The sequence below is a fragment of the Oenanthe melanoleuca genome, chromosome 3, assembly GCF_029582105.1.
Source record: "Oenanthe melanoleuca isolate GR-GAL-2019-014 chromosome 3, OMel1.0, whole genome shotgun sequence".
NCBI lineage: Eukaryota > Metazoa > Chordata > Aves > Passeriformes > Muscicapidae > Oenanthe > Oenanthe melanoleuca.
The window spans coordinates 88,462,593-88,486,825 of NC_079336.1; the positions used below are offsets into that span (position 1 = coordinate 88,462,593).

The 24,233-nt window shown below is 42.1% G+C and overlaps 1 long non-coding RNA gene across 1 annotated transcript; it reads right to left on the reverse strand.

The window, feature by feature from the left end:
• Positions 1–5,264: 5,264 nt before the first annotated feature.
• Positions 5,265–16,929, reverse strand: LOC130251259 (uncharacterized). The gene is made up of 3 exons (XR_008840120.1): positions 16,832–16,929; positions 9,333–9,362; positions 5,265–7,066 (listed from the first exon to the last, which is right to left on the reverse strand). It is a non-coding gene; the product is annotated as an uncharacterized LOC130251259 (long non-coding RNA).
• Positions 16,930–24,233: the final 7,304 nt, after the last annotated feature.

The window sequence follows — 24,233 nt, forward strand, 5'->3', positions numbered from 1 at the left end:
GGCAGTACCTGATTGCCATGAAGCTTTGTAGGGGACTGTGGAAATTAGTATAGATCACCCCAGCATGAAAAATCACATGATAACTAAAATATGAGCACATGACCTGGTGTGGACTTTCTAGAGGATGAGGCTGCCAGGTGTGAAGTACATCACTCACCTCAGATTAAAGCAAGAGAAGCAAGCAGAAGAGCAGACCAGGACATTGCAGTGCCTGCCAAACTCACAGTATGTTGTGCCAGTGATCTGCACACAGCAGAGAAGAGCAGATGATGTTGGAGCATGGCAGCAGGAAGCACCTGGAAAAGGCAGCCACTGAGCCAGGAAGGTGACCATACCTGCAGGAGGTGGGATGAGCCCATCTACCTTTCCTGCTCAAACTGTTCCATTCACTGGAGTTGGCTGAGTGTCCAGAGGGGTTCTTTCTCAGCTGCTGGGTGTGTAGGGCAGAGCTCTCTCTCTGATTCACTCCCTCTGGCTCCACTCAGAGATGATGGAGAGCAGCAGTCATACTCAGGGCTTGAGTAACAGGTACTAAAAATTCCTGCATCTCAGCCATAAGGCAGGATGGACGATGAGCTCAGATGCAGAAGCCTGCATTGAAGGCATCTACAAGGGGCCAGATGAAGCTTGCACTCAGCCTGCAATGTCAGAGCAGCAAGTCCCTGATTACATTAGGCAAAGCAGGGACTCAGACTGTCTCCTACCTCCTTCATTACTGCCATATTCACTGGGCTTCTGGCTGTCTGGGCTCTTCCCTTGAAATCTGTCCCAGTACCTATCAATGAAGAGTGTCAGTGTTGATGAAAGGCACTGCTCCAGCTAGATCATTCAATTGAATGTTTTCTGGTGAATTCTGGTAAGAAACCATTTGCTTGAGATTGTGTTCCCTTTGGTCACTCATTGATCAATATGAAGGAACACCTATCAAATCCTAAGATACATGAACAAAAAATATGAAATTTCCCATTGCTTCCTGAGCAAGTATTGCCAAGAAAGTCCCATAGTCCTCGAAAATGAATCAATGGCTGATGGTGTATCTTGGTCTACACAGATGAAACCCTACTCACCTTAGTGATTCCTAATCCAGCAATCAAGTCAAAGGCTATTTCCCAAATTCACAAGAAATAAGAGAACAAGAGAACCAGAAAATACAGCATGGAAAGTTTCTTCACACATACTGGCTTGAGCTGCTGCCCTTTTGTATGAGTACTGAAAGACACATCAGAGTATAATGTTGTCAGAGGAGTTATATTTAGGGTACTCCCTCATGCTTTGGAATACATGTTTAGTTCTCACCAGCCTTCAGCAGCATGTGTGGTTACAAAGATTAGCATCTGGAACTTTGGTGTGAATATTTTGTAAATAGCCTTTGTTCTGATGTATTTGGCACTCTAGTCCTAGCACACCAACAGAATCCAACAGCTGAATATCAGGGGAAAACTCAGCTTGTGTATTTCAATGTGCCACTGTCTCTACCTGTGTGCTGAGTTTTACCTACTCTTTCCACTTATATGAAGAGATGGAGAGGTAGGAAAAGACGAGCAATGAGGAGATACAAGGCAGACACCACAGCACAAAGTAAAAAAATACTGTAAAGCCTAGAAATAATTTATTGTAAGAGACCAAGAATATTGTCCTGAGGCAATAACCACAGACTTCAGGAGCCTGGCAGAGAGTTTTCATAATGAAAGCTCATAATTTTATGTCTTCATCATTTATTTTTATTAATTTTGTTTCTGGCAAGCTGTTTTCTGTTGAGGAGTATAAGCCCATGGTCAGCTTGAGATAAGATTAAAATTTTGATATTAACACTGATAGATTTTTTTTTTTGGAAGGAAGCAAAGATGGAGAGATCTCTGATGTAGCTCCGAAAGGGAAGCAAGTGGAGAAAATAACTTTTTCTCCAAGACCAATGATTAATGAACAAATATGTGACAAATAAGTGAGAAGTGCTGCATGAGATATAAAGAGGTTCTGAGCATGACTGCAAAACGAGACAGTAAACAATGATAAAGCAAGAACAGGCAAAAGAGTGCAGCAAGATTGCAGAGGAGGTGAATGTAAATAATAAGGAAATGTTCAAGTATGTAAGGAACAGAGGATCAGTAAAGGATATGGTGAACATGATTTATTGACAGCATGTGTAGACATAGCCAGAACATTAACAAATTCACTGCTTCGGTGAGCTCACATAAGAGGATGATTACAGAAAATAATGTCCTGGGTTTGTGATGCTGGGGGTTGAGGAGGAAGAAAAATGGATAGTAAATAAAATGGGAAAGCTCCTATGAGCTTGGCCCACGTCAAAACACATTTTCCAGAGTGCCTTCCTTATGATTAGAGCTGAAGCAAGACATGCCTTTCCTGTTAAGATAAGTGATGCAGATGTGGCAATTTACTATACAAAACGTTTTGGTGGAAGCAAGAAGTGGAAAATGTGGTCAAACAGGGATAAAGTAGTGACAAAGGGGAGAGACACGTTTGTAGGATAAACTAGATGAGCATGATGCCTAAGACTACTCAACCCCAATACCAAACTTCCCAGGAAGTGAAGCCAAGAAAGAGGAAAGCCTACATGGGCTATAGCATAAGGGAAGAAATAAAAGTTTTTGGTAGAGTACAGTGTACAGAGGGACCAAGGTGACTGCATCAGCTGCAGAAACTTAGGTTTAGGTTTTTTTTATTATTTGAAGTTCTCTAGTGCTCTCCAGTGCTCTCCAACAGTCCTATGACTCTGGACTGATCTTCCCAGCAAAGACCAGCCAACAGGACCAAGAGATGACCTCCTGGTCTACTCTATCCTACCTCCTGTGGTCTTCATTTCGGTTCCTTCTGCTCCACATTGTGGAAATGCTACAGCAATACACTGGGGAGAGGTTTGAGTGTGGGCACAGAAGTAGGACATTCTCCATCCTCCCACCTGCCTGAGGACGTGCTCCCCTTGGGTGTGAAGAGATGAGACAGCAGGCTTCAGACATGATGGTGATCTCAGGGATAACAACTATTGCATGCTAAAGAATAGGAATTACTCAGAGCAGTGAAAGCCAGTGCCAGGTCTCTCCAAGCATGTTTCCCTGAGGAGGGCAAAGGAAGGCTTGAGGAAACAGGTTCAGCCAGAACAAATGAGAGACAAGACAAAATGCTTGAGAGCATCAGAAGCATAATGATCATGGTGCTTTCACCTTCTGACTCAGGAGCAGGGGTCACATCAAAATTGCAATCTTATTTACCAGGCTGAAGTTTTGACTTATTGCTATGTTGTTGGATGCTGCTGGGAACCAGGGAAAAAGCATCCTTGAAATCTTGCCTTTCTCAGCCTTCACAAGGATAAGAAATTATAACAATGATTATACACCTGCAGGGTGTGTGAGAGGTGTGTGAGTGTCTCGTGATATTTTGCAGAAGGTGTTTTCAGAGAGGTGTTGCCTTCTTGGACCAATGAGTCTTTTTTATTTTGTTTTTCATGTACTACCCTATATAAAGTGTAGTGTTTCTTTAAATGAAGCTCTCTTTCTCTTTTGCTTCTCCATTACACGAGGAGCTATGTTGCATTATCCTTTTCACTGCTCTCCTATAGCCTAAAATGCAACATTGCTAAATCTGTTCTTTATTGTTTGTGCCACCGTTTTCCTTTTTCCACACAGGTTATTTCCTGGCTGAGCTGTTGACTGTCTGTTTTCTGGGGGCAAAGGCTGTCTCCTTTGTCACTCAGCCCTGCAGTGTCACATGGGCCCTGATCCATAACTGAAGTTTTTAGGTGCCACCATCACCTAAGTACTGCTCACAAAGGAAGCATCTAAACCTGCCCTGACTGCAGCACAGGCAGAAGGCTTCCAAAATACAGTCCCTACCAGACAGCAGGTGTGTCGTGTGGCTGTGGGGTGAGGGATGGGCGTGTGTGGGGCAAGGATGGCAGGGAAGGTGGCAGGGCACACCAGGAAACAGGGCTCAACTGGCCTCACTGGCACCAGCCCAGCGTTTGTTTGCTGAAAGATTTGGGGCAAGAGGTGTTTTAAGAAATGATCTGAAGTCCAAGGGTTCTTCTTATGCAAACCCTCAGCAGCTGGCAGCACGGAGGAAATGACTAACGTTGTGTTTGTTGTTTCCCATGCAGCACTTGTGTGTGCAGAACCTGTGGGAGCGGGAGAGGGGGATTTTCTCAAACCCTGTCTGCAAACAGACCCTGCTGATTGCTCTGCTTTCACTGCCAGCAGTCCAGAGTGGAAAAAAGGGCTCGTCCTGGTCAGCTTCACTTCACCTGGGAAGAGAGATGCGTTTCCCCAGGGAAATGGCCAAGGCAGTCACTGGAAGGAGGAATCTAGAGTAAGATGTGTGATGATTAATGCTCCAGGTGCTCAGCACCTTCCTAGCAGAGTTAATAAAGAGTTACAAAAATTCTTTGGGGTCAGAACCATGCCTCACCTGCTGCAGTCACACACAGTGCTGAAATTATGCCAAGCTAAAACTCTCCCTCACTTCTGAACTTTGAGTTCCTCTGTAGAGTTGGAGCAGTCAATGCCAGTGTTGATATTTTACCTCTGAAGGGTCTGTAGGAGGGTACCACCTCTAACCCTGCAGGGAGAGGAGACAAGGAAATGAGGGGGATGGAGGGAGGGGAGTGTTGCCCTCAACAGAGGCACACAGACACCTTGCATTGACTTCCAAGAGCCTGCAGCATGGCCCAGTAGACTGACACCTGTAGCTGCACCTTTCTGAGGTGAGCAGAGAGGGTACTGCTGGGCAGCCTGGGAACTGATCAAATGCAGTGATAAGAAATGAACACTGGAGAGTATTTTTGTGGGGTTTCTGGTAATTTTTTTTTTGTTTGATTTGGCTTGTTTGCTTGGTTTAGATTTTGTCCTTCTTGTGGTTTTCTGTTTGTTTTTTTATTTGTTTTTCTTTCTTAATAAAAAGAAAAAAAAAACAATTCAAACCGCTCTTATCCTATTCAAGTCAAAACCGAGCACAGGGGAAGGGGAAATTCTGATAAATACATCAGGGTCCCTATGGCAACATATTGGTTTTACTAAGTCAGTCCTTGCTGTGAGCTGATGTCCACTCAAGCAGAGTCCTTATGAACAAACACAGAGAAGCTGGAATGCACTCAGACAAGCAGAGGTCAAATGTTTCTGTTGATGGGAATATTTTCTCCTCAGTGCTTGGGGCATTTGGGGCAGTTGTTTGCTGTTGTTGCTGCAAATCTGACAAAAGTTCAAAAAACTGAATGTTGACAGTTTATGTCACAGAAACCACCTGGTCTTGAATGAGGCACCAAAGCAAATCAAACTTCTGGTTTGTTTATGCTATTGTTGTCCCCTTTTCTATTCTTACTACATAATTATTTTCAAATAAATGCCTAGGGACTTTCTTCTTGCTGTTTTTAACCCTAAGTTCTTAGAGGATTATTTTAGTCAGAGAAGCCATAAGACCCATTTGTTTAATTGTTCTGTAAAACCTTTAGTTCAATTATTTTAAGAATATGCCAAAGAATGGTACTATCCTACCTGCTTTCAGAGAGGGCATGGAAGGAAAATGTATTTAGCAAGAACTGGTGGATCATTAAGTGACTTTATCTCCCCTCAACATCTCTCTGTAAATAAGTCAAGGTTTGTTGCAACCTTGTGCAAGTGCTGGCAAAATTTAAAGCCTTAAACAGTGAACTGCTTTGAAGAAAGCTTATCTTCCTAATGGAAACAAATTGTGCCTGTTATTTATATATGTGGTAAAGCTTTATTAAAACATGGGGGAAGGTCTTACTTTCCCTCCATAAACAGGTTGATTATTTAACATCAAACTCAAACCTTGGATTATGTTGATAGAATGTGAAACATACACCATAATAAAAGCAAATAAACTCATTCTTTATGTACCACCAGCATCGTTTTAGAGCACAGATGTGAGCTGAGAATTATCCATTAAGGGAAGTAACACAGCACCAAGAGGGAGCACTTGGAGGAATGCCTACAGAAGTCAATGGGATAATCTTAGTTATGCTCCTTGGGTGTTGGATCATACCCTTGTTGAGCCAGATGTGTCTGACACATGTACCACTGTTCTGGAATAAAGTCTACTGTCATCATAAATAAATAGAAATAAATACAGCATAGGATTATTGCTACCCCCTTAGGATTTTGCAGGTTTTTTGACATGCAGGATAGCAACTGGGGAAAAAAAACTGTTTTGCTCTCTTTCAATTATTTCAGCTTATGAACATTTTTTCTTAACTTGATTTCTTATCTTCTTTAATTCTGCGTTTCTCAGTCAGGAAAGGTTAGCCTTGATAATTGCAGCTTTCAGTTACAGATCCAGTTTCCATTTTTGACTCTTACAGAAATGTGCAGATTTGCGGTATTAGGATTGCCACTTCTTCAAGTGAGTAGAAATATCTCTTCTTTTTTTTTTTTTTTCCTTAGAAAAATAGAAACAACACAATTGGATTATGCTTGTAATTAGGTCGGATAACTGGAACATTTTTTATCTCTTGATATATATATATACTCACATATCTTCTTTTAGGTTTGAGCTGTTCAGAGGTGACATCAATGCTTCAGTTTAAGATCTGCTTCTGCAGTTTTAGGCAGGCTATTGTGGTGGAAAGGACCTGACCAAAAGTCAATTTATCTGAGTTCACTGAGTAATACTTGAGCATTAAACTACTTTTCTGTCAAGACTTGAAACTGGGGAAAAGTTTATAAGCCCTTACTGGTGGAAGGAGGTCCAGCAGATTATCTGGTGTGATTGCTCGTGCATCCCCAAGTTGCATCCCAAGATTTTGAGTTGGATAAGGACTAACAGAGCTGAAGTACTGCCTTGAAAAGTCTCTCCAACACAAGAGTGTCTCTCTCTTGACAATCTCATGGCGATATTTTTAACATGGATATCTTGCCCAAGCCATACCAAGCTAGCCACAAGACCCTGGGTGTCCTCTGCAGGGGAGTTGAGGAGCCAGGAGGTTCAGTGTGTGTCGTGGGTGCTGTGGAGCTGCTGGCACTGAGATGCCCAGCAGAGCTGAAAGGGATGGACAGCCATTCCAGTTTTTTTTGCCAGCTCAGAGAGCCCATTGAATCTGGAAACATAAGATGTCAGATGTCAAGAACTACATTTGGTATTTGGTTTGCCTCAAATTTTGAAAAAAAAAAAAAAATTAGTTTCAAAATTACGATGAGAAAATGCATTGGTACAGCCAAGAAAAAGAAATCTTAAAAGTATTGTTCCTCCCACCAACAGTTCTGTAAACCAACAGCTTTAAAATATCACATTCCCTGGATAGAGCAACTTCATCTCCTGTCTGCTATTCAGAAATGGTACCTTAGCCTTTGGCCTGTGGTCCATCTCTAGGAAAGGTGGTTGAAGGTGAGGTGTGTTCTGTGCTGAACAGTCACTGCTTTGCCATGCAGGGACCCACACATACAAAAATAAGTGTTTTGGTACTTATTCTATGCATGGGCTGGAGCATCTGAGGACCTTACAGCCTTGCTGCATTTATTTCCTTGACAAGCACCAACACACCTAGCAAACAGGAAAGTGCTAATGGTATCCTCTCACTGGGTGGAGAGTGCAGGCAGGGAGAGAGGGACAAAAGGGACACACTTTGACCGTGCAGCTCAAAAGCTTCTCTGGGCACCAGCAGCTGGGCCCCCAGTCATGAAGGAAAGTAGAGCAGGGAGCTGGAACCCATCTCTGAAATTGCATGACCCCAGGCACGGGAGTGTTTTGCCTTCCTTTTAACTTTGCTTCCAGACTGATACAGGAGAACAGAGAGACCATTGTTATGAGATGCAACATGAAGTAACAAACAAAAGCGTATCTCTCAAAATGTCAAAAAATAAGTTTGGCCAGAAGTACTTTGTTGACCTTACTGAAATAACTCCTTCTCTGACCCAGATACAGCATGTGTAATCCACTTTGTAATGTCACTACAATGCTCATCAAGATTTCTACCTTGATATGACATCTGTAGATCAGGCATTCATTGTTCTGATCAGCAGCGTTCTCGTGGTTGTGTTGCTACCTGGGCAGCTGCTGACACCAAAGAGACTTTGGCTGTATAAGATCATTTGAAATTTGCAGCAGCAGAGCATTTAGGATTTGCAGACAAAACCATTAAAGTATGGGCAGGATAGTTTTCTTTCCCTCTAAATATGAAGGAAGAGGACACAGGGATGACACTTTATTTAATTTGGATTAAAAGAATGCTGTGAGGTTTCATTTTTTTGGAAAGGTGAGTTTTGATGTTACCTTAAACTGGCAAAAAAAAATATATGAAAGTTCTGGCTGAAACTGTTTCCTCTGGAGTTTATTTCTAAAATCAAAACGCCTCTCTGATTTGAAGTTCTGAAACCCACTGCTGTGAATAAAAATGTGCAGCCATTTCATTTATTCATTTTGGAAGAATGAAAGAGGCAATGAGTAAAACTGCAGTGGGGTGAGGAAAACCTGCTGATCAGAATGAAGGTTACTTATATTACAATAAACATGTGTTGGTCTTGGCTAATATTGGTTTAAGTCACAGTCTCATTTGAACTCAAAGTGCCTTTTGCTTTGGCTGCTCAAAGGACACAATTGTCATCAAGGAAGTAAAATCTCTTCTGTTCCCCCAGCTGGAAGAAAAGAGATTGGAGGTGGCAGTGGAAGGGACAGGGCACAAGAAAGAAAAGGAAAGGAAGGCAGACGCTCACATAACTTCTTACAATGGCTCCAGCATGCCCTTCCATTGGCAGGAATCCTTTTGATCAAATCCTTGCCCTGGGCTGAAAGCGTTTTAATGAGCATACAGACACCGTCTCTTTTTGCTGGGTCTGTTTTGTGTTCTTAAGGACAGCTAAGTAAAGCCTGCACTTAAATGATCGTGTCTGTGCTCCTTACATGTGCTGGAGAGGCTGAGCAGGGCCAGCCGAGGGACACGAGGGAAATAGCAGAGGAGGAAACTTGCTCTCTTCAGCAGCTTGTTTGGGACGAGGAGTGCACAGCTCCAGAGAGGAGGGTTTTGGGGTCAGGAGGTGTCTTCCTAAACCTCCACAGCACTGGTTTCTTTGAGATTCCCATCAAGGCTCCCTCTAGGTGCCCCAGGAAGACTTTGTGTGGTGCCCTGCTGGGTTATCTCACTCAGATGCTCTGGGACAATGTCCTGCAAGCTCCTTGGGGGAGTCTGCTCCTCAGACCCAGTCCTAGCTCTCTGCAGTTAATTCAACATGCTTGGTTGGCTCTGCAGTTGAGATCTGCTGGTTCCTGCCTCCCTGCACTGAGGGCAGGGATGGGACTATATGGATGAGCTCCTTTTGGCAGCAGTTCATGAATGGTGGGTTTGTGGAGCTGAAGAAAACTTTACTCACCTGGGCTGCCAACGTGGATCTTCCAATGAGCTGTAAAATATATTAAACATAGAATAAAAAAAAAAAAAAAAATAGGATTATGCTAGACAAAAGGCAAATGCAGTTTAATTTGTCACATCTCATTATTCTGAGGCATTTGTGGGAAAAGGCAACCTTTGTCAGTATGTCACAGGGTACTAGCAGTTACTACCAAGCAATAAAAGGACCTGTTGGGCTTGGAAAATAAAACATCACTAACTTCCAATTTTCCTGTTAGGCTTCAAAGATGCAGGTGCAAGGGGTGGGGGCCAAGACCTCTGTGCAGAATAAGCAGAGCCTTCCCCAAAATAACATGGAGAGAGTTGAAAGAAAGTTTTACCTTGGCAGTAGCTGCCAAAATGAAAACCTTTTAAAAGTATTTTTGATGTGCATCACAGGAGGTGCACCTACTGGGATTTGCATCCAAACAAGAGCCCTGCAGATTTTTTGAAATCCTGGTGACAAAGGTATGAAATTTATGATTTGTGACTGCTGTTCCTCAACTGTGAATTGCCAAAACAAAGCTTCCAAAAAGGTAACTTTTATTTGTGATTTATTGTGCATTTGTAAACAGGACAGTGCCAACACTGAAGCTGTGTCTGGTTTAGCTCAGGGTCCCAAATGCTGCTCAGGTAGAGCTGCTCCCTGCAACTGGTTGCCCCAGCTGTGTGAGCAATGCTCTTTCAATAAGGGGAGTGTTATCCCTGCATGGCTTTGGTGTGGATAATGGGAATATCTGAAGTCACTGTGTACTTTTAGCAGTATGGTGCTGGATAAACAGTGGAAATTCATGTCATGAGCCCACAGGTCATCTAGTTAGATATTTTGCCTCCAACAAATAGCCATGTAATAAAGTAAGATAACAAATAATGGATACCAAGTTTCAAAATTCCTGATTTATAGTATTTAGGTATTTATATAGGTTTTTGTAACTAGTGGAAATTCACCTCATGTCATCATTATTCCCATTTTAACCATCTCCTTGGTTATTTTTCTCAATAACATCCTCCATCAGAGTCTGTTCTACACGTTATATATATGAAATGTAAAGTATTTGTGTTTCCAGTTTTAATTTTACTTCATTAGTTTATTTAGGAGTCTCAGATTTATCCCACATAGAATATGCATTAAGTCACTCACTTCTGCTCATTTTCATGTGAACTAACCTGCAGTACTGGAGGAAGAAGGCCTCTGCATCAAACCACTTTGGTTTCCATTCTTGGTAATGGTTCTTTCTGCTGCCCCTGTTTCAGTGAGGTGACCAGATCTGTGACACCAGCTAAGAAGTACATTTTTTTGGTTGGTTGTTTTTTTTCTTTAATAATGCAATTTTTTAGAGTAATTCTTTCACTTAACACACCTTTACAATTCAAAACATATTCCACCTGGTAAGACTTAATTTTGAGTATTTCATTACTTTAAAGGTTTGATAATTTTTTCTGTTAGTTTTACCCTTCTAAATTTGGGGTGATTTTCTTTATCCAAAAATAATACTAAGAACTGACATTCTACACATGCATGTGCATAAAAGCATATATTTTTATAGATCTACCTACATATAGGTTTGTGTGTATATATATATATATATGTTTGTATAGGTACACTGTCACATCTGAACTTGCTCTGCTTTTTTCACTCAGCTTTTCAAACAACCCTCCCTTCATGCTTCCTGCCTACAAGCTGCATTGGCACAGGGCAGTTTAGAAAATAATTAATTCATTAACTAATCTCAAGGATACCTGAACAAAATTCCAAAACTGACTGAAACAAAAACTTCGGGGGCTTCATCTGTGAGAATGAACATGCAGGGAATTCAGATAGCATGCAAGTACCTCAGAAAATGTTTATGTGGAAAATTGTCCATGCATTTTATTACTTGTTCACAAAAAATCTCAGTGCACAACTTAGCTAAATTACCGGCAAAGTTAAATTAGGCATGCACACTTAGAATTGAAAACACCCCTTCTGCCTGCCACAGAGGCCATGAGTTCATGGAGAGTGGGAGCACAGAAATACCTGATCTTCAGTCTGTAGGAAGATGGGCTGCCTGGACATCCACAAAACAAATTCTTAGCAGAAAGAAACAGACTTAAACAGGGATGTTTAAAAATTGCAACAGGATATATTTCTGCTATGGCATTTTAGTATGAATCACACCTCCAAAGTGTCAATTCTCTTACCAGAGAAATGCAATATTCACTACTGACAATGTTTCAGTGTCTCATTTGTGTGTATCAGCATTTTGGAAACATCCTACAATTCAATATTTGGAATATTTCAGTTTTAAAAGTAGTACTCTGCATGATTTTTCGTTTATTTCCTGGCAGTTGCTTTTCTTTCAAACAAGACTTTATACACACATGCACACACACATGTATATATGTAGAATGTAGAATTTATCATGTAGAATTTATCAATATCATGTATTTACAAACTAATTGAACTTATCAGATTGCTGGGGTGCATCCCTAGCCTGAATACACCTCAGCTGTGCCATGATACAGATGGAGGGAAAATTGCACCTTCAAAGAGAAAAAGATCCAGCACATCTGGGGTTTGGGTGCTGCAGAGACCAGCCTTGTGCTACAGCACTAGGCATGCTTCTCAGGAGAAATTTGTGACACTCCTTGGAATGATGGCCACTTTTTCTGAGTTTGAGGTGGGATGTTTTAATTCCAGGCAGGGCTATGTGACAAACATTCTTAGGAATTTATATGCTCTCATGTGAAGACATGATATTTAAAGTGCCCAGGGGCAGAGAGTGGAGATAAAATGTGTTTATTTTATTTCTCTTTTCCTGTCTTTAGGCAGCTTGCTGGCAGCCAGGCTTGCATAGGTATTTGGGTACTGGAAGATGCAATCAGTGTCTCTTGGACCTCCCAGACCTTTCTGTAACAGGAATGATGTATGGTCAGAGCAGAGGCTGCAGGCGCTAACGGAGGATTCTGAAAGATCTAGCAAAGGAGCTCTGTGAACCATTAATGATGATTTTCAACAAATCTTGGTGCCCTGGGGAGGTTCCAGAAGGCTGGAAGAAAGCTTATATAGAGCCAACATTTATAAAGGTTAAACGGGATGACTTGAGTAATTATAGGCCTGTCAACCTGACATCGATCCCAGGCAAAATACTGGAACAGCTGATATGAGACTTGATTAATAAGGAATTAAAGGAAGGTAATATAATTAATGCCTTTCAACATGGGTTTATGGAAAATAGATCTTGTCAAACTGGCTTGATATAATTTTTATGAGATTACAAGCTTGGTTGAGAAAGGTAATGGCACTGATGTAATGTACTTAGATATCTGTGAGGCATTTGACTTGGTACCACCTGACATTTTGGTTAATAAAGGAGAATGCTACAAAATCATTGCAACAAACATCAAATGCATTAAAAAATAGCTAACTGGTACATCTCAGTGTGTAATTGTAAATGGGGAATATTCACTGAGCAAGCATGGAATCCTGCAGAGAGTGGTTCTGGATCTAGAGCTACTTAACATTTCTAAACACGTCCTTGAGAAAGAGAACTATAGACTATATAGATTATATAGATTACCTAGATTATATAGACTATACTTACAGACCACACAAACACTAGGAGAGTAGACATTATTAAAATGAATATGTTGCTGATAAAATGTAGTGGGTTTTGTCTAGAAACAGCAAAAGTTGGCCTTACAGGACTTTACTGTAGTAGGTGTGACTTTTAAAATTACTTTGAACTCATTACAGGTGGATAATCAGGGAAAAATCTTCCAGTGCAGTATGGTACCTAAAAGGACTATAATTGAATGTTCAGCAGGGAATGGCAGCTGTGAGCAGGGTGGGTTTATATTACTACTAATATTGGCATTCCCATTGTGAATCCATCTCAAGAGGGATGTTGATAAGCTGAGGAGCACAGAGAATATCCCCAAGTGCATGTAAGGAACAGCAAGAGGTTATTTATCATGAAGAGCTCAATGAATTAATTTTCCTCCAGAAAACAGAAGACTGATGAAATGAGGTGATCCCAGTCCAGAATGATGGGATTAGTTTTGCCCAACTTTCTCCATGCAGATGACAAGAATAGGGTTTAAACTCACAGCTTTGTCCCTTTATTCATAGTATCTCCAGTGGACAGCTAACCCTGCACTGGGATAGGTGCAATGGGCTGCCCTCAGGTAGCACCTGTTTCTCTCAACTGGTTACAGAAGGATCCCCAAACACTGGGTGAGACAAGATGCTCCATTTCTGCATGGTTAACCCTGAGTGAGATAATCCCACACTAATTGCCTCCATGGGGAATGCAATTCTTAAAATGAAGCCTCTTCAGTCTATTAAATAGCAGGCTCTGAAGGCCTGAAGTTTTATAGGGACAAATTCAGATTAAAAATCAGGTGAACATTTTTCTGGGGGAACGTAATTAACCTTTGGAATAAATTGCCAAGGGTTGTGGCACTTTCTACACCAGTGGAAATTTGAAAATTAAGATGGAATGTTTTTCTGAAAGATTTGCTCTACTTAAAATGCATGCATTTGGGGAAGTTAAGTGGCCTGCATGGTACAAGAGGTCAGAGAAGATCATTGCTTTTGTCCTTTCTGGATTAATGATCCGTGCCTCTACACCTTGTAGTGCTAATATACCTTTAAAAAAATCTTTCCTTAAGTCTTTCTCCATTCTTAAATTTCCTTCCTGTTAACAGTAATTAGAATTCCTTACCTAGGAGAACAAAGTCATTAAGGACTTCAGGGTGTGTAAATATCCTGGAAACAAAGGATGACTGAAAATTTAGGTTATGCTGAAGAAACATAGATTATTGGGAAGCTGGAGCAACGTGCACTGCAAAGTGCTAATTGTGTGTCAGTCTTCTTGGATGTGGCTGCTGACTGGCTACCAAATCTATTGCCAGCTTCCATGTAATTAGGGCACAAGTGTCTTGAAAAAGACACACAGTGTTTTCAAAAATATCCCACAAAATGCCCCACAGCTTCCTTTCTGCAGTAGACACTGGAGCAAGGCCAGATCCACCCTGCTCTTGGCCTCCACACCCTGATGGTTCATGGTTCAGACTAGCAAGGTCGCACTCTTGATGTGGGGTTAAGTGAACAGGAAAGCCATTAAAATTTATGTGATTTTGGCTATGTGCTGTATTTTCCCTGTCTCAATTCTATGATTGTCTGCAATAAGGAAAAATAAAAAAATTAAAACCCAGCAAGTAGAAAAGAAAGGAAAAAAATAGCAAGGAGAGAAAGAGGGAAGGATTAGAGACATTCAGAGAAAATTTTCTTCAGTTTAACATTGGTTTGACCATTTAGGTTAAAGTCTAGATCCCCATCACCAAAAGATGATGTACTGGTGGAGATAGTACACTTCAGAAGCATTCAAAGAATGCAAAGAATTGATCAATGTCCAGAGATGGTCACAGAGTTTACATAAATATTTATTTGGGTGACCAATTGGTTTTTTATGCTTTATGAAAATTATCTAGTATGAAATTTTTCATATTTTGTCTTTACATACATAAAAAAGCACAAGTTTTTAATTTTAAACTGATAATTATGAGGAGCCTATGTTTTAAAATCCACCATTTTGGCTGCTAGAGATTGGGCTTCAGGTACCTTAATTTCTTATTCTTTTATGTGGGGCAGGTTTCTGCCCTTCCCAAGATGGACTGTGATGTGCTGAGATCAGAACATCCATTCTCTATCATATAAATGTAACATTCCTATGAATAAAAGGTGTTCTGCAGTTTGTCAGTGGGACTAGTGAATCATGGAGCCAAAGGGTGACCAGACTGTCAGAGTGATGAGGAAACACATGAGCTACAACATGAAGTACCAGGATTTTTTAAAATCAAAGCTCATAACCTTTGAATGAACATTTGGGTAAAAAATTAAAATAGGAAGACTGAGGGAAAATGAGAATCTTTGGAAGCTACTGGGACATTCAGGCACATGAGTAAGAAGGAGCACATGAAAAATATATAGGTAAGATAAACTGAAAGCAGACTGAGCAAGTGATATCATGTGGAATGATTCCTAAGGAAAAATACTTGAGGCTGAACCAATTTTAGCTAGTGTGTGCCTTAAATCCATCCTCTGATCCTTAGGAGTATGCCTTGATGTGAGGACAGGATTTTGTTGCCTCCCTTTTTTTTACATTTTTCTGCAATGCTTTTAAGAAATTCTAAACCTGTTGGGAAGTGAAAGCTCTTGGGCTGTATGGTCAAATCTCCTCCAGACACCTTTGGAATGACATCTTCAGTGTGTGTGCTGGGCTCTTCTTTCCTTCACATTTGAGCTGAGGACACTTTGACCCTTGGCTGGAAATGCTGAACACTTAGAGGGGTAAGGAATTTACAGTGAGTCCAGGTGGATTCACCATTGTGGCTGAGCATCTTCTGAAAGGAAGATCAGCCACACTTCACCAGGGGGTTCCTCCCTCTGAAATGCCCTTGTCACCCAGCAAACAGTTGGTCAAATGCTACCTGGAAAATTCAAAACAAACCCAACCCAAGAGTCAGGCCTTGCTTCCCAACTTTCACTTTCCATGATGATTTTCTGCCTGAATACATATAAAAGGAAGTAAATGGGAATTCAAATTCTGTGACAACTCATTATAGTTTTTTTCTGCTTCAGTAACCTTATTGATTACAGAAAAGACTGATTGAATGTATGCTTCATATTTTTCCCCCCAACACTTTCAATAAATCCCCTTTATGTGCCACAAAAAAATAAATAAATAAGTAAAGTGTGTCTTCCTGACAGCTGGCTGTAGAGTAAACTTAGAGCACCTGCTTTCTTCCCTTTTGTTCATTTTTTACTGCTAAATGAATAACACTTAACACTAAATAAAGAAGGAGGGTGACCATGACTACTGAAAAAGATTCAAAGGCAGCCTGTGCGTGGCTTGTAAAGAACTGATTGCAAACATGTAGTGTATGGCAGATAACAATATTCCTGCACAATAATCTAGCAGTAATTCACACTGTGGTTTAAGTGCCAGATCCCCGTGAAAGACTCTGAATAATCTGAGGCAACTCTACTCTGTCAGGTGCCACGCATTTCCCTGGCAAATTTAAACCAATAATGCATTTAAAGGTGCTGGTAGGGCAAGCAGTGTCCTTGAAATCTGGCAGGAGGGGACACAAGCAACTCTACCTTATTTTGGCCTCATCTGTAGGAGGGTTTGGGGGGAAAAAAACCCCAACCTTCTTGAGGTCTCGATTATTTTGTTTGTAAATAACCATCTGCTTCCTTCTGATCAAGAGCCAGCATAGTAAGGTATGACCCCAGGGAGGGCTGTGATTGATACTCCGCCACCTCTGTTAGCAGGGGTGCCACACAAAAGGCAGCGCCAGCCCCACCAGCGGCCCGCCATGAAAAGGAATACACTTTCCTTAAAAATGTAAATGATGCCATGCTATAAAGGGATGCAGGTGGCATAGGGGAAAAGCCCAGCCATCAAACACCTCATTTCTGTCATGCCTACCCACCTCCCTGTCCCACTGGTTTGTCAGTCCAGCTGCTGATCTGCGCTCCGGGGAGAGAGGCTCCGGAGCCGGGCGGGCACGGCATCAGTGCCCCCAGCCACTCTTTGTCACCACTCACCCTGACTCACAGAGTGACCTTGGGCAAGTCCCCTAAGCTCTTTGTGCGTCAGTTTATCTACTGCTGAACTAGATCTCATACTTTTACCGGGGATTATGGCAATTAAATGCTGTTTGTAAAGCACGCCGAGATCCTCCCTGCTCCAGAAATGAATATTCCGGCTATGAGGCTGCTGCACATCTATCACAGGGTACCAGCCAGAGCTGCTGCTAAGCTCCTGTGCTGTCTTCCTTGTTTCCAAGGACTTGGAGGATCTGTCCTGGGAAATGGGAGAGATAAAGAGATCAAGAGTTTTTTGCTGAACAAAATGGTTAGGTATGCTGTTGTACTGTCACTTGTGGCAGCCCTTGTGTATTCTGTGTTTAAAAAAAATAATTCAGCTGCTTATAAGTGTTTCTATCTAGTCAACACTTGAAAAATCAGCTGCTGATAATTTTTTTTGGCTATTTAGTGTTTGCATCCTTCCCTGCAGCCCAGTATTCACACCGGTAAAGAGTAAATTTTACTGGGCAGAAGCTGATGGGGAAACTGTTCAATGAATTTAAGAAAAAAAAAAGGGAGTGGGAGGAAACAGGTTATAGAACCCTCTGGTGTCTGGTGGATTTTTTCACTTAGGTATTTCAGCCTAATATGCTTTTAGTGGAAAGATTCCAAAATGTACAACCAGGAAAAAAAAAAGGTGGGGGGCGGGGGGGGAATTTCCCAGGCAAAATAACTAGAGGTAAATTCAGTGTTTTTCCACTCCAGTGAACACAACCTTTGCTTTTATTCTGGTGCAAACAGCTGCAGGTGCCTCAAGTCAGCCAGTTCTATCTATCTGCAATGTCATCCATGTTTACTTGCAGCACTGGACTTTCGATTCTGTCAGGGTGCCAATCCAACGGGCCGCCAGGCACTGCAGCTGACAGTCAAATCTGTAATGCTGAATCCTTCTTCTGGAAAAAAGGGCTAAAGAGGTTAATACACTCAAGTAAGGATAAACACACCAGCTGTTATAGTTTCTAATATTTAATGTCATTATCAAATAAAATAACTCCTAAGAAATAAAAAAACATGCAGCCTCCAAATCACTCATCTTTGTTAGGATTAATAAATTATCCAAAAAAACCTACATTATAAAATGATAATAGAAAGCCTACACTTAAATTAATATTTGCTCTTCTGCTCTGATGATGTTGCTCTGATACAATTACCTTTTGGTGTTTCATCTATCCTGATGTCATGGGCCACACAGTATCTATAGGATGGATCATTTGAGTATAGAAATCAGGGATGACTTACTGGAATATAGAAAAATACTATTTAACTAATTTTTTTAAAAAAAGATATTTCAAGGTGCCTGTAGAAATATTTTCTCTGATTTACTGAATATTATCATTCAACGATTTCATTACTCTTGGTCTTTCTCTTTTACAAAAATCTCCTTAGGATCATATGAATAATGAGTCTTGCAAGAATGAGAGTGCTTTTGTGTGTGTCTGTGTGTGAAATCTCAAAGTGTGACCCCCCAGCACATTACTGGGGCTAAATATTTTTAAGAGTCGGGAAGTGAATCTGTGTTTTCCTCCTGTCATTACATTTTCAGCTTCTAGTGCTTTTTTGTCAGTGTGGAATAAACAGGAGCTAACTTGAGCACGTTCAGAAAGGTTGAGAAATGCACACAACCACACAATGGAAGAGGCTTCACAGCCAGCAAAACAGCCTGCAGTGGGCTCAGCTTCTAGTTTATGGTCTATGTTACAGCAAGACACACTCACTGCCTTGTACTCAGTCTATGTAATTGCAATTGGTCTGTGACCAATTCCATAAATATCCTTGAATTTCAGGATTTATTAGCCAACCCTTTCAAACTGCATCAGACTAAACTCGCCAATGAATTTCCGCTTTCTTTTGGTTTTAAAAGATTTGTCTCTGGTTGTTGCTTAACTGTGGGCAGAGGCACAGGGTTGGTGGGGATTTGGGGGTCTGGTTTTGTTGGTAAAGGCAGTGCTGCTGCTTGACCTGGGATCACTGTTCCCACTAGACAATATGAGGAACAGAAAAAGGCATTTACCCTTGTTCTGTGACATCCAAATTAATCTTAGGTGTGACTAGTGGTGTTCTTTTGCTGACCACACCGGTGTATTTATTTGCTGCATTGTACTTCTTACTAGAAAAGAGAAAAGAAGTTTTTTTTTTCACCACCAGTATAGTACTAGGTGTAAGGTAGAGCTGTGTAAATCATAGAAATACCTTCTCATGAGAAAACAGTCATTTTGAAATTATCGCTCTCCCTTCACTACCCCCTCCCCTTAAACTGTGAGATTTTAAATTTTGTTTTCAAGCTTTTATTTTTTTTTTTCCCTAGTAAATGCTCTCCAGAAGAAAACAAAAATAAAAATCTCTTCTAGGGGAAGCAAACTGGGATTTCTTGGGGCTTGCCAGCTGCCTGGCAAAAAGGGAGAGCGGCGGGAGCCTCATCGCAGGCTGCTGCAGGCTGGCCACCCCGTGCCTGCCTCTCCTCCTCCTCCTCCTCCTCCTCCTCCTCCTCCTCCTCGCCTTCCCCCTAGCCTGGCTGCTGGGGAGGCAGCTGGGCTGCAGGGCCGGCAGAGCGCCAGGGCACTCAACCTCCCCTCCTCCCTCTTCCAGACCTGCTGCATCTCCCCAGCTGCCTGCCTGGAAGACTATTGTCAATTTTGCTCTCTCCCCGCAGACGACAACAAAATCGACAGGAGCCTTCCAGCCAAGCAGCCATGGAGACATCAGTTTGATTTTTCCTAATAGCAAATCAGAAATTTCTGGCGAAATTGAAATTTTCCCATAAAAGAAATCCCGGTTTTATAAAAGGCATATTTTTTTTTCCCCAGAAAGTCATTCCAACAGAACACTCCCAGCTGCCATAGTTCGAGAGACCTTTGAATTAAAGTCTATAGAAAAAAACCTGCTCGTGTGCTTGGCTGTGAAATAAGGGTGGGTGAACAGTCAAATACAAATAGAAACTGCCTGGGAACCAATGTGCAGGGTCCCATCATCTAGGGATCAGGCCCAGGGTATATACTTGACCTTAAATGAGCTCTGAGAGGTGGTATCTGTCCTACAAAATACTAGAGACAATAATTAAGACTTACATAGCAAGGTTATGTCTCCTCTGAATAGTTTACACAGGCCTGAACTCTCGTGAGAATAATTCCCAGCTCGCAATTAGGACCAAACTGGTTCAGAAAAGTATTCCAGCTCTTATGGCCTCACTGGAACAGAAACCTTTCCAGCAGTAAAATATCCGACATTGTGAGAGAGACGGGAAAAAAAAATATTTTTGCTCAGAGTTGTGCTGCACCTTTGTCACTATTTTATCTGCCTGCTGTTGAGGGCAATTCTGTAAACAGGCCAGTACTCCTGCCTGTGGCATCCATATCCATGGATTTTAGGGCAGAGTTGCCCCGATGCCAGTGCCTGGGGAGTCTCAGTGCATGACCTGAGCGCATCTTTAATAGTGGTGTAGGATGAAAAGTTGCAGACAGCCAAGACCCATTGCCCTGTGTAGGTTTCTCTCTGAGATGTCTTCAAGTCTGTGCTGAAGATATTTCCCTTCCTTCCAGCTGCAGGACTGTAGGCTGGACTAGAAAATGCGTCCACTTTTGTGTTTTTCACCCAGCAGGAATGCCAAATGGCAGCCCCAGCTTTCCAGAGCAGTGGGGACAATCCCTGTTGTTAGCACCTGAGTGGGGCTGTAAAAAAACCTTTCCTTGGGATGTGATTCTCCCTTTTCCCCAGTGCCCTTGCAGCAGCAGTGAGGAGCAGGCAGCACAGTCTGTGCCTGGGCAAACCTCCCGCTCCAGGAGGCACCTGGAGCTCCAGCCAAACAGGAGCTGCAAGGGGGGCAGGTGTAGCTGCCTTTGTGCTCCTGAGCTGTGCCAGGCCTTGTGCAGCTCTCAGGTGACTTTCTGCCCGATGGGAACAGCTTCCCCAGAACAGCACGGGAGCCTTTCACATGCTCTGGAAATATTCTGCAAGTGAAGCATCGTTGAGTAACCAGAATGCAGTATGAAAGAACTGCCATCAGATGGTTGGGTGCAAATAAAAATGGCCAAATGCAGAGCAAATCCATGGAGATGTGGTGAGGTGGAGCCCCCCCTGTGTGGTTCCTGGTGGGCAGAGTGCCTTGCCATGGGATTGCAGGCTGCCCCTCCTATGGTATCGATTATACTCCACCAGAGATGCCTGCAATACAGAGGCACAGCAGGGTGAGTTAAAGCATGGAGTGGCAGCTTTCTTTCTGAATGTGCCAGCCTTCACAGATATAAAACCCCTTTATTTGCATGTAAATATTTGCAATTAATTCTTGATAGTTTTGTTTTCGAGTGTTCATTAAAACTTCTCTCCTCTATATTTTATTCATATAGATCAGTCTTTGGCCAACATCTTTCATAAAGTGCTGAAATTTGCCCTTGAGGCATCAGATGGAGTAGTCAGATTGTCAAATAAGTCTCCTAATTGAAGTTAACACTGGCACAATATTTGTCTTTTGAAAATAAACATTGCCAGCAAAGTTGCAGGTCCACCACTCTGTGTGTGCTGTGGCAGTGTGGGAAAGCCATGGAGTATAGTGCAGAAAAGGGAGCGTTTGATATGAGAAACAGCTCAGAAATGGGTGTGTTAGCATATTGTTTCAGTGAAATACCAAACATGCTGCATTTATTGAAACAAATCCAGCAAAAGCTGCTTTTTGTGTTGAAGCTTCTTGAGTGCAGCAGGTACAAGGAATAAATAAATATTCTCTTTAAGCAATGCATTTGCATTTTTATATCTTAAAGGGTCAGAAGCAGACATGGGAAATCAATAGTTCTCCTTGTGCTGTGTGAAATTAATCAGTAACTTTGGAGACACTCTGTGTTTAAGAAAACAAACTGAAAGAACATCACATGGCTTTTAAAGACGCCCTCATGTGACGCTCCCAGTGGGTTTGAGGCAGTAAAGGACTGAGTGTTTTCCAGTGCAGTGCTTACAAGAAAACTGGAACCAGAACACGAGACAAGGCATCGTTTGATGATGCCCACTCCAAGATGAACTGGGGAGTGTTACTGCCTTTGTAAGGAGCCTGATAATGTATTGTGCTGGTTAATTCTGTCTGAGGGAAAAGTCACAGACCTGGTTCTGCCTCTCACCTTGAGTGCTGATTTACCTCTCCACTGCAAATCTGGCAGCTGGCTTTAGCATTGTGCTCAAAAGGACTCTTCTCCCAAAGCACATATTTGGCTTGAGTGGAAGTGGGGTGCATGCTTCAGGGTGTGCTGGGACTTCTGTGGGCAGTGCCAGTGACCAGATAGAACCACTTCAGGTACCAGGTAATATGCAAAAATAACAGAATGTGGGTCCTAATGAAGCCTCTAAAGCCTGGGTTTCTCTTTTTCCTATTCACATAGTTCACAATAAAAAATGCTGGCTTCCTTTTGCTGTTTGCCATAATTTTGAATAAGAATCTTCTGTGAATGGTTCTTCATAAATGCAGAACCTGTGCTCCATAATATTTGTCTATGTACATCACCTGATCCTGTCTCTGCTCCCTAGGTGTTTGTTTATATGTAGCAAATCCAGAAGTGATAGAGGGGTGTGTAGCATTTACTATTCAGGTTCATATCACTGGCAGACTTCAGAATTCATGGTTGGTGATAATTCAAATACCTGGACTAAAAATTCAACTTCATCAAAAGCAAGAGGGCTTTTAGATAAACTGAGCCATGAGTGGTCAGTGATCACACATGACTCCTGCCTGAAGTCTCTGTCCTGCCTGGGAAGCTCCTTGGGTACTCTGCATCCCCACTGCTGGGGAATCCCATTTCTAACCAAGCAAATCCTGAGAGTGAAGTGAAACAACTTTATTTAAAATGACTGTGCACAACAGCTGTAGCCCCTGGTGGTGGTGGGGTGTCCTTGATGCCCCTCCTGCTGCCCAGAGAGTGCAGCTGCTCCATGCTGCACGCCCTGCTGCTTTCAGCCCAGCCCAGTGCAGGGCTGCCCCAGAGATGTTGATAACCCTTGATCAAGCAGGGCCTGAAAGGGCTCCAGAGGGGAACTGCTGCAAGGGGAGCAGAAAGACGATGTGAGGTTGTGTGTCAGGCAGAAAGCTCTCCAGAGCTGAGTGCTCTGACACGCTGCAGCAAGGACGGGTTGGGTCCCTGTGCCACGGGGATCCAGCCTGGGAGCTGCAGTTTAAAGCACTAATACCCTAACAGGGCTCCCACTGATCTAACAAAGCCTGCTGACTTTGAGATGAGCAGAATGAGGCTTTGTATCAGTGTAATACAACACAGGGATTGCTTGATGGGAAGACTCACTGATAGCACAGGAGCAATTACTGATCCGACTTCCATTACCTTTATTGGGAGCAGACCCAAAATATTTAAGTGGAGATTGGCATATCACACATATATAATCTAAAGTATCTCAGGATTTATGTTGTGCTATCAGCCCTGAGATGGACAGATGAAATATTACTGCTACTACATTTAATTTATAATCTTCATCTGACTAGACCTGTACCTACCTACTTATATGGACCCTATTACCAAAGTAGCTGAGTAGCTGCCAATTATTTAGAAATATAAATAAAATAGCAGAGATTATTTTATTCTCTGCCTCCCTACTTCTCCTGTAGTTTGTAAGACTTCCCATAAGGTTTGCCCTTGGTTTGTTTAAGGTCTTCTGCATAAGTGAATGGCACTGGGAATCTCCAGGTTTGTTTTAAACCTTTTGAGAAGAACAGGTATTCCAAAAAGAAATGAACATTTATTTCTGAATATATTGAGATCAATGACTATCAGAAAGCATAGAAGTAAATAATGAAGTCTAGCTTCAGGAGCTGTGAGAATTTCATTGCACAAGCTCACAAACTTTCCCTGTTGGTTCACAGTTCAGATTGTTCCCATCAAATGTCATGGGAGGTCATGTTGGTGGAAGGAGATGGGATATCTCAGGAAGCAAAGTCCAATACCCTGAATGGCTTTGACTGTCAAGACAGAAGCACTGGACAGACCAAAGGAATTTGTGCCTCTGAGTAAATGGATTGATATGTTTAGAAGTTTCCAGAGCTCATGGGTTCACTCCTAGGAGTGATAAACAGCCATGGCAGCACTTCAAACAGTGCACTGTCCAACCCGTGTCTCGTAGGGCTGGCTGCATGCTTTTGGCTGGCCAGTCACAGTCAGAAAATTGATTACCAAGGACTGAGCAAAGATGTGCACTTGCCCTCTTTGTATCAACACCTCTCCAGCCCACAGCAGGGAGCACTGCAGCTCCCAGCGCTTCAGA